The following is a 10,014-nucleotide window of genomic DNA, read 5'->3' as shown; positions in this document are numbered from 1 at the left end:
GTGTGTGTGTGTGTGTGTGTGTGTGTGTGTTGTGTGTGTGTGTGTGTCCAGACGTTTGGCTGACTCTAACCTGTGTGTTTGATTGTAACATGCGTGTGTGTGTATTTGACTAACGTGTGTGTGTGACTGTAATGCGTGTGTGTGTTTTGACTAACTCTTAACGTGTGTGTGGTGTGTGACGCTACCTGTGTGTGTGTTCAGACCAGTGTGGTGCTGAACTCTAACCTGGTGTGGTGTTGGTGTGTGTTCAGACCAGTGTTTGGCTGACTCTAACCTGTGTGTGGTGTTGTGTGTTCAGACCAGGTGTGGGCTCGATCTCTAACCTGTGTGTGTGTGTGTGGTGTGGTGTGTTCAGACCAGGTGTTTGCTGATCTAACCTGTTGTGTGTGTGTTGTTGTGTTCGACCAGGTTTTGGCTGCTCTACCTGTGGTGTTGTTCAGACCAGGTGTTTGGCTGCAGCCTGCCGAGCTTTGCCAGAGGGAGAGTAACCTCGTTGCCCGCGTTGTGAGTACGTGCTCGACCACGTGGGCAGACGGTACGCCCAGCGGGGGGGGGGGGCCCATCTGCTGTTCACCCCCCTGTGGTTCTTTTAGATTAGATGGTTTTAACGGAAGTGACACTGTTTCGCCTCCAGCGAACACTGGGGTCGGGGTCAATATCTTTGGTGTCGGGGAGTGAGGACGTCTTGTCTCCACGGTTACGACCCGGGCTAACGCTTTATGGATCTAATACCGTCGTGGTCCGCAGGGCTGCACGTGGACGGGCTGTACAGAGTCAGTGGGAACCTGGCCATCATACAGAAACTACGCTACTCCGTTAACCACGGTACGTCGCCCGGAGATCAGACAGCAGCCCACTGGGGGTGAGCCACGAGGAGACGGGGACAGAGGAGGTGGAGACTAATGAGTGTGTGTGTGTGTGTTTGTGCGTCTGTGTGTGTTTGTGTATGTGTGGCTGCGTCTGTGTTTGTGTGTGTCTGTCTCTTTGTCTGTGTCTGTATGTCTGTGTCTCTGTGTCTGTATGTGTGTGCGAGTGTGTGTGTGTGTGTGTGGTGTGTGTGTGTGTGTGTGTGTGTGCGCGTGTGTCTGTCTCTGTGTGTGTGTGGTGTGTGTGTGTGTGTGCGCACGTGTCTGTCTCTGTGTGTGTATGTGTGTCTGTCGCTGTGTGTGTCTGTGTGTGTGCGCGCGTGTCTCTCTGTCTGTGTGTGTGTGTGTGTGTATGTGTGTTTCTCTGTGTGTCTGTCTGTCTGTCTGTCTGTCTGTCTGTCTCTGTGTGTCTCTGTGTGTGTGTGTGTGTGTGTGTGTGTGTGTGTGTGTGTGTGTGTGTGTGTGTGTGGTGTGTGTGTGTGTGTCTCTGTGTGTGTGTCTGTGTGTGTGTGTGTGTGTGTGTGTGTGTGTGTGTCTGTGTCTGTGTGTGTGTGTGTGTGTGTGTGTGTGTGTGTGTGTGTGTGTGTCTGTCTCTCTGTGTGTGTGTGTGTGTGTGTGTGTCTCTCTGTGTGTGTGTGTGTCTGTCTCTCTCTGTGTGTCTCTGTGTGTGTGTGTGTGTGTGTGTGTGTGTGTGGTGTCTGTGTGTGTCTGTGTGTGTGTGTGTGTGTGTGTGTGTGTGTCTGTCTCTCTCTGTGTGTGTGTGTGTGTGTGTGTCTGTCTCTGTGTGTGTGTGTGTGTGTCCGTCCAGATGAGAAGGTGAGCCTGGCGGAGGGGAAGTGGGAGGACGTCCACGTGACGGCGGGCGCTCTGAAGATGTACTTCAGGGAGCTTCCCGAGCCGCTCTTCACCTTCTCCTCCTTCCACGACTTTGTCGGCGCCATCAGTACGTCTGGGCGCCGTAGACTCTGATACCATCGCCTGATTGGCTGGAGCCTTAAGCCAATCAGCTGCCTTGTTTGCTTGAAATTACAACTTTTTTTATTTTTTTCATGGATTACTATTATTATTATTACATTATTACAACAATTTTTTATATTTATTTAATAATGATAATAATTATATATATTTCTTTATATTGCAGAGAATTCAGAGTACAAACACCGAGTGCATTCCATTAAAGAGCTGGTGAAGCAGCTGCCGCGGCCGAACCACGACACTATGCAGCTGCTGTTCAAGCACCTCCGCAAGTATGGCACACGTGACCACGACGACGTTCAAATCTATCGCTTTACACCTGTTTGTTTCCCTGTGCTTCCCTCGAAATGGTACAAATAGCTTTTAAAATAAATTATAATTGCAGGGAAAGTCAAGTTTATTTGACCAATTACAATCTAAAAACCAACATTTAAATAATATTGCCCTCTCAACCTTTAAACCTTGTTCAGGGCAGGTAATGAGTGCCACCGATGAACCTTGAGTATTGGCTCATGGGAGGGGTCCTTCCCTTTAGGGGGGCTCGGCATCCAATAGGAGCGCGCTGGGCTGCAGAACCGTTAGAAGGGGTAGAACAGTAACAGGGGTAGTATGCAGGCGCTAAGCCAGGGAACCGCTGATCAAAACGTGACCTCAGCCGTACAGCAGTAGATGCTCGTGACCAGTGATTATATTTTATTTTATTTTTTTTTAGGTTTTTTGGCATGATTTACAGACAGTTAAATAATGTTCCTTTTTTGAATTGAGACTTGTAACATTCGTTATCATCATTGTGTAATCTTCATGATGTCAATTGAGGGACCAAAAGCGATATCGGCTACAAATATCGGCTCAAGAAAGCCGGCATCGACGTATCGGTCATCGGCTAAAGCTGATGAAAAAAAGTCTGTATCGGTATCGGCCCTAAAGAAAATCCATATCGGTCGACCTCTACTTGTGACATTAACCGTGATCTATGCCCCCCCCAGGGTGATCGACCACGGGGAGGAGAACCGGATGACCACCCAGAGCGTGGCCATCGTCTCGGGCCCACGCTGCTGCGGCCGGAGACGGAGACCCTGAACATGGCCGTCCACATGGTGTACCAGAACCAGATCGTGGAGCTCATCCTGCTGGAGTACGAGGCCATCTTCGGCAAGTAGGAGCCCCCGGAGGAGGGCAGGAAGGGGGGGGGGGTTCTGGAGCTTAAGAACTGAGCCCTGGCCGGAATCAGCCAGACACAACCCGGTACGGTCTTCGTCTGGTGTGGCCTGGCTTCGAAACTCTTCATCTCCAGCTTGTCCCCCAGGTCTGTGTGCAAACCCCTTTCGGACCGTGGACCCCACGGAGCTCGTGTGGAGCTGATGTTTTAGCGGGGGGGGGGGGGATCCCAGCGACAACCCCGAGGAATAGAGGCTCTTTCGTTTCTTTTTTCTTTAGTTTGCACTCGACAGTGCTTGCATTTCGTGCCACATTGATGCCACTCCGTTTCCTGCTACACTGGATTCCTTGGACTACAACAGACAAAAATAAAAAACAATTTCTCTCTGCTCCTGGATGAGGCTGAGAGCTGCAGGGGAGATGTGTGTGTCAGGTGGGGTGGGGGGGTGGGGGGGGGTACGTTCAACGATCTTACATGTTGAGGTATCTCAACCAGGAGGTCATTTAGGCTGACCTGATGCCGCATTGCGTGCGTTTGTGTCGCACTTGTTCAACTAACTTGTAAAGACAAGACAGTCCATTGCCTCTACTGCTGCTTCCTCACCTGCGTCCAACACGCCTCCACCTTTATCTCCGGGTACCCCCCCCCCCCCTCGCTCTCTCTCTCCATGGGTCATCTTTCCACAGGTGGGGTCTTAACAGAACTGGCCGCTGCCCTTTCCGGTACTATTGGTCATCGGTTGCAACATGAGCAAGAGAGTGAACTCTGGATACTGGGTGTTGCTTTGTATGAGTCCCCATGAGGAGAACTTGCTGAGCTCATTTCCGTGGCTCGGAGCAACAAAACCTTTATGCTAACGCATGCTAGTCTTTATTCAATTCTTTCTTCTTCTTCTTCTTCTTCTTCTGCTTCTTCTTCTGCTTCTGCTTCTGCTTCTTCTTCTAATTCTGCTTCTGCATCTGTCTCCCTCTCTTTGTCTTCTATCTCTACTGCTGATCTTTATGTTGTTTCTCTCTCTCTCACGGTCTCTCCCTCTTCGCTGGTCGATGACCTTACTCTGTAGAAACGTCCCTTTTTATTCAGCTTTAAGAACAAAATCAGTCTTGAGTCGCATACTAAAAAAAGTGCCCGAATGGAAAAAAACAACAACAAGGGTACATCTCGTCGTGTTATTTCCTTTGTTAATGGGTAGAACATATTAAGGTGAAGAGCCTTTGAAACTCTGTTGTATTGAGACGTGTGCAGAGCATTAGCGTGCGTGTGGGCCGAGGGACAGATGAGATAATTGAATGATGAATCGGTGTTGAATGGACCAAGTGACAATAAATTGTACAAATGGTAAATATGAGGATGTATGCCGTGAGTCTATGAAATATGGGGGGAAATCCATAATGTATGATGATTCTTGAACTGATGGATTGAGGAATAAAGGTCTGAACTTTAGTGATTTTGAGGCGTTTCTGTTCTCTGTGGAACGTTGTAACCCTATATAAAGAGATGTAAAACAAAATGACTTTGGGACACCTCTAACATCAAAGTATTTGATTTAGCAGAGCATGAACATGGGAAGATACAGGCAGCCATTGACCAAGCATCTTCCATGAAAAAAAAAAAAAAAAAAGGGTGTACATGATCCTTCGTGGGCAATAAGAGCAAAGTGAGGGGCGTGGGCCATCGTGGAGAGCTAAGGATTGTCCAGAGAGGCCAAGCTAATTCGCAATGGAAGGGTCGTGGACCATGTCGGCACGGATGGAAGCCCCCCAAGAGGAATCTGCACGTGAAAGGAGCCGGGAGATCGGCATGCCCCCAGAATCAGAGTTGGTGGCTACAGTGTTGGTGCAAATGAGAAATCTCAGGTGCAAGGAGAGGGAATACAAATGTCTTTTAAAACAAGGTTCATATAATTGTACAGGGTTATAAAGAAATAAAGTGGCATTATGCAATAAATGTCCTTTTTAAAATAAAACGTATTCAATCATTTAGATACATTGGTACATTAATTTATATAATTATATTAATTATGTATGTAATGCCCTATTTATGTCCTTTATCGCCATAATTATGTATTTAATATTGGGTGCAATGGTAATCCCATACACCCAGTGGCGCAGAAAGTGGGTACTATGCACTATATGGTTATGGTGATGGCGCCTCGTATGGCTGCTTCGGTGTGTTGGTGGGACCATAGACATCTTATAGACGGAGCATTGGCTGCTGGGACGCGAGAAATACGGCCGCCATCTTGGAGTGGTCAACCGGGAGCAGCAGCAGAAACAGGATGCCGGGCTGCTGTTCAGCGTATTCCTGCTCAAATCGGCGGACAATCCATAATAGGAATCGGGGGATTACTTTTCACAAGCAAGATTTAACATTACCGTACTATTGGTATAATTAGTATTGAATAATATAACACGCCAAACCATGTGGCCTTTATCATAGCTACACGTATGACAAAAAACCGCATGAAAATCAGTGGTATTCAGTGAGGTATGATTAATTTAATTCGCTGACAGTTCATTGGTCCAGCCAAACGGATTACACTGAGTGGAGCGGATGACCACTCCAAGATGGCGGCCCCGCGTCTCGACGTCAGCGCCAGTAGGCGGTAGCATTCGATGCTCCGTCTATCATATAAGATGTCCCGTGTGGGGACGCACACTTCTGTGTTTGTTTTTAGTCTTTAATAGTGTTTAATTTAGTTTATTGCTAATCAAATCGGATTATTTTGTTTTATTGTCTTATTGTCACAAACTGTGTTGGTTTTAATTCTGTTTATTACGGATCAACTCGGACTTTTTTAGGTTTTTCCATTTTTGCTATTGTGCTGCTATGGCGATGTCACGGATAATTTTTACGAGAGATGAGATCCTTAACATCAGGGACTCAACACCATCGGATTTATGTCCCAACTTTCTCGCCTCTCCCGCGGACTTACAAGACCTACTTATCCAAGGCCCTGGTCTCACAGTGAGACGGAGAAAGAGAGGAAAGCGCGCAGGAGCCCAGGTGCGATTTAGGAAGAGAGGAATGCGGTCGCCTTTACCGAGTATAATCCTCTCCAACGTCCGCTCACTCAGCAACAAAATTGATGAACTACGTCTTCTCGTCAGGACTAATAGGGACTTTTCTCTCTCTTCTGTCATGTGTTTTACGGAATCCTGGCTGACTGAATCTACACCGGACTCCGCAGCACAGCTGACCGGCTTTCAGCTGTTACGTGCAGACCGCGATCCGACTCTTTCAGGCAAATCAAAAGGCGGAGGTATTTGTTTCTATATAAACCAGTGCTGGTTGCAGTACGTGAAAGTGATCTTACAATCCTGTTCTCCCGACTTGGAATCTTTTTTTTATCACCTGCAAACCGTTTTTACTCCCCCCGTGAATTCACTTATTTTATTCTTGCTGGAGTTTACATCCCACCACAAGCTGACGTGCGAGAGGCTCTACTCAACTCGCTGATCAGATATTAGGAGTGGAGAGTAGGAGAGAGAGAGAATACATATTCTCCGGTTATTGTCATTGGAGATTTTAATAAGGGCAACCTCACTCACGAACTCCCGAAATACAAACAGTTAGTCAAATGCCCGACCAGGGAGGAGAATACTTTGGACCACTGCTACAGCATCAGCAGGGCTTATCACAGAGTCAACCGTTGTGCGAACTAAATCGCAAATTGGATACCATTCTGGTGAAGTAGGACCGGGCTTAAACGGGCCACGAATTTTCGGCTAATTTGGCTTTTTGGATTCTGGAAATGGAAGATAACAGAGAGTATCATATAGACTTTAAGATTGGCAAAAATTGCAGAGTCGGCCTGACCCAAAGCAATCGTTATCTTCATTCGGCTCCCCCACTTCGGCCTTGGAAGGCTGATATCTCTCCTCTCCCTGGTTGTTATGCAGACGGATGCCCTGCCACACTTCCCCCCACCCTCCACCTCCTGTGAACTTTGTCTCTGGTCGGAACTCTTCGAGGTCGTCTCCACGGCGACGGCCGTGTCCTCGTCACCAGCATCAGACGGGAGAGACACTGTTGGGTCCATTGGAAATGGAGTCCTTGAGCTCACACACACACGCACACAAGACTGATTACACACACACCCCCTGGACTCACCGCCTACTGGACTCCCTCCCCCTCCCCTTCCCTCGTTGCAGCACAGTATGCCGCGAGTGATGTGATGCGCCTGTTGGCTGCGTCCGCCTCCCGGTGTCTGAGTTGTGACACCTCCCCTCCCCAACTCCCTTCCCCCCTCCCATATGCGTTTGTGATGTTTTTGATGTGATGCTTATGTGTTGAGGTGTTTTTTTTGCTAATCCCTACACTGTGCCCCCCTTAAAGGAGCATAGTTTGGGGTATTGACAATTTTTTACCCTCTTGTTTAGCTTTTTAAACTTTCTTATATAACGCGGGCCGCATGGTTCTTGTTGAACAAGCGCCTGACAGTCTCTCCGTCCTGTCTCCCCGTACTGTCTTTTATGTTTCTTGGACGGAATGTAACTGGGAATTGCGTTGCTCTGTTGCTCTGTAACATGTGCAATGACAACAATAAATTCAATTCAATTCAATTCAATTATCGTGCAGTTTCACACGCTGCTCTGGGGCTATCCGACCATGCTCTTATTCATCTGATCCCAGCTTATAAACAAAAACTTAAATTTCGAAACCTGCTGTGCGGGACTACAAAAAACTGGAACAACAGAGAAGCTGTGGATGAGCTGCAGGACTGCCTGGATGACACAGACTGGGACCTTTTTAGAACTTCTTAAAACTACATTTTCTGATTCTGATTGCTGTAGTACTTGCCAAAGGTGGGCTTTTACTTACTACGGGTCATTATTTGTTCATATTTTGCATAATAGTGAAACAAGATGCAATTAATAGTTTAAAATATTCACCAAAAATCAATAAAACTACATTTTCTCATTCTGATTGCTGTCGTACTTGCCAATGGTGGGCTTTTACTTACTACGGGTCATTATTTGTTGACATTTAGTTGAAATTATACCATAATGTTACAAGAAATACGGTCACTGGCAGCTACATCAAAGCATAAGAAAATGTATTTGTATTCATCACTGGGCTTTGTTTTTGTTCAAGAGATAGCCTACAGCCATATTTACTAATCTGTTATTAAAAAACGTCTTGTTAACAATGCCTTTTGTGTGTTTTTCATAATTACTCCCATCCTATTTCACAAAAAAGTCACCCATAATAAGTAGCAGCATACCATTAGCAACAAGCCTATAAACAGAATGGGAAAGTTTCCTTTTGTTGAATATTTCAAACCATTAATTGCATCCTCATTCGCTATAATGCAAAATGTCAACAAATAATGGACCCGTAGTAGGTAAAAGCCCACCATTGGCAAGTACTACAGCAATCAGAATGAGAAGATGTATAGTTTTATTGATTTTTGGAGAATATTTTAAACAATTAATTGCATCCTGTTTCACTATTATATAAAATATGAACAAATAATGACCCGTAGTAAGTAAAAGCCCACCATTGGCAAGTACCACAGCAATCAGAATGAGAAAATTTAGTTTTATTGATTTTTGGTGAATATTTTAAAACTATTAATTGCATCCTGTTTCACTATTATGTAAAATATGAACAAATAATGACCCGTAGTAAGTAAAAGCCCTCCATTGGCAAGTACTACAGCAATCAGAATGAGAAAATGTATTTATATTGATTTTTGGTGAATATTTCCAACTATTAATTGCATCCTCATTCGCTTTAATGCAAAATGTCTACCAACCTGTAGTAAATAAAAGCCCCCCATTGGCAAGTACTACAGCAATCAGAATGAGAATGTGTTTTATTTATTATTGGTGATTTCTTTCCTGAAACAATTCCATGGTAACGTCTATGTCACCAGTCCGTGGGTGTAGGCTAATTTGTGGACGGTCCCTAAAACAGATTGCAGCCGGGACCGTAGATTACAGCGCTGTTCTTGCACAGATATCGATAGCAACAACTCATTTCGGTGTGATTCTTTGTCAATACGCTGTCCTATACTTTCCTCAACATACTACACCCGTAATATAGTGCAATTGTGTTGATTAAGCCGGATGAATCCGATTGCAAAACTGAATATCCGCCGAATATCCAACCTGCTGCTAACTTTTACCGGCTGAGCTTTGCCTTGCGGCTCAGCTCTCTTTTCGTTACAACGGTGCGGTAAAGCGAACGCAATACGCCCCCGCTGCTCCGATCCTCCGGCCAATCTCACGCTCCATAGTAGGCCTACCCTCACTCGCGAACAAGACCCCGAGGTACTTGAACTCCTTCACTTGGGCTAAGGACTTCATTTCCTACCCGGAGTAAGCAATCCACCGGTTTCCTGCTAAGAGTCATGGCCCTCAGATTTAGCGGTGCTGATCCTCATCCCAGCCGCTTCACACGCGGGCCGCCAGCCGATCAGTGAGTGCTGAAGGTCACAGGCCGATGATCCAATGAGGACCACATCATCTGCAAAAAGCAGTGACGAGATCCTCGGACCACCGAACTGCAAATGTGTCTTGTTTTAAATAAATGTAATAAACACAGGGAGAAAACACACACACACACACACACACACACACACACCACACACACACACACACACACACACACACACACACACACACACCCAGAAACACGTAAACACGATAAATAATTAAATTCTTGAATATAACATATCCCGGGTTTGGATTGACCTGGGCACTGTACATTTCTTTGGGGTAAAGCCTCACAATGGAGAGGGACAATCAATAACAGAGTTGGTTTTCATCAATTTGGGCTCGATCGGCTCGAGCTTCTGGCTTTGTCCCAGCCATCCCGTTTCTCGTTCTCATTAGCTATTAATTGAGTTCACCTGTGTCGCCCCGGACGTGCGGGATGAATATTTTTGCGTTGCTCCCAAACGGGTATTAAAATGGTCCCGCGGTTGATTGTTGGTTTTTTGGGCGCTTTTGGACTGAACAATCCGGACAACGTGGCCACCAACGGGGGAGCGAGGACCACCAACGG

The 10,014-nt window shown here is 46.2% G+C and overlaps 1 pseudogene; it reads left to right on the top strand.

Moving 5' to 3' along the window:
* LOC130387843 (rho GTPase-activating protein 12-like) overlaps positions 1-3,217 on the top strand; it is a 41,121-nt pseudogene extending 37,904 nt beyond the window's left edge.
* Positions 3,218-10,014: the final 6,797 nt, after the last annotated feature.

Source organism: Gadus chalcogrammus, chromosome 8 (genome assembly GCF_026213295.1).
Source record: "Gadus chalcogrammus isolate NIFS_2021 chromosome 8, NIFS_Gcha_1.0, whole genome shotgun sequence".
Classification (NCBI taxonomy): domain Eukaryota; kingdom Metazoa; phylum Chordata; class Actinopteri; order Gadiformes; family Gadidae; genus Gadus; species Gadus chalcogrammus.
This window is presented reverse-complemented; position numbering and strand designations above follow the sequence as displayed.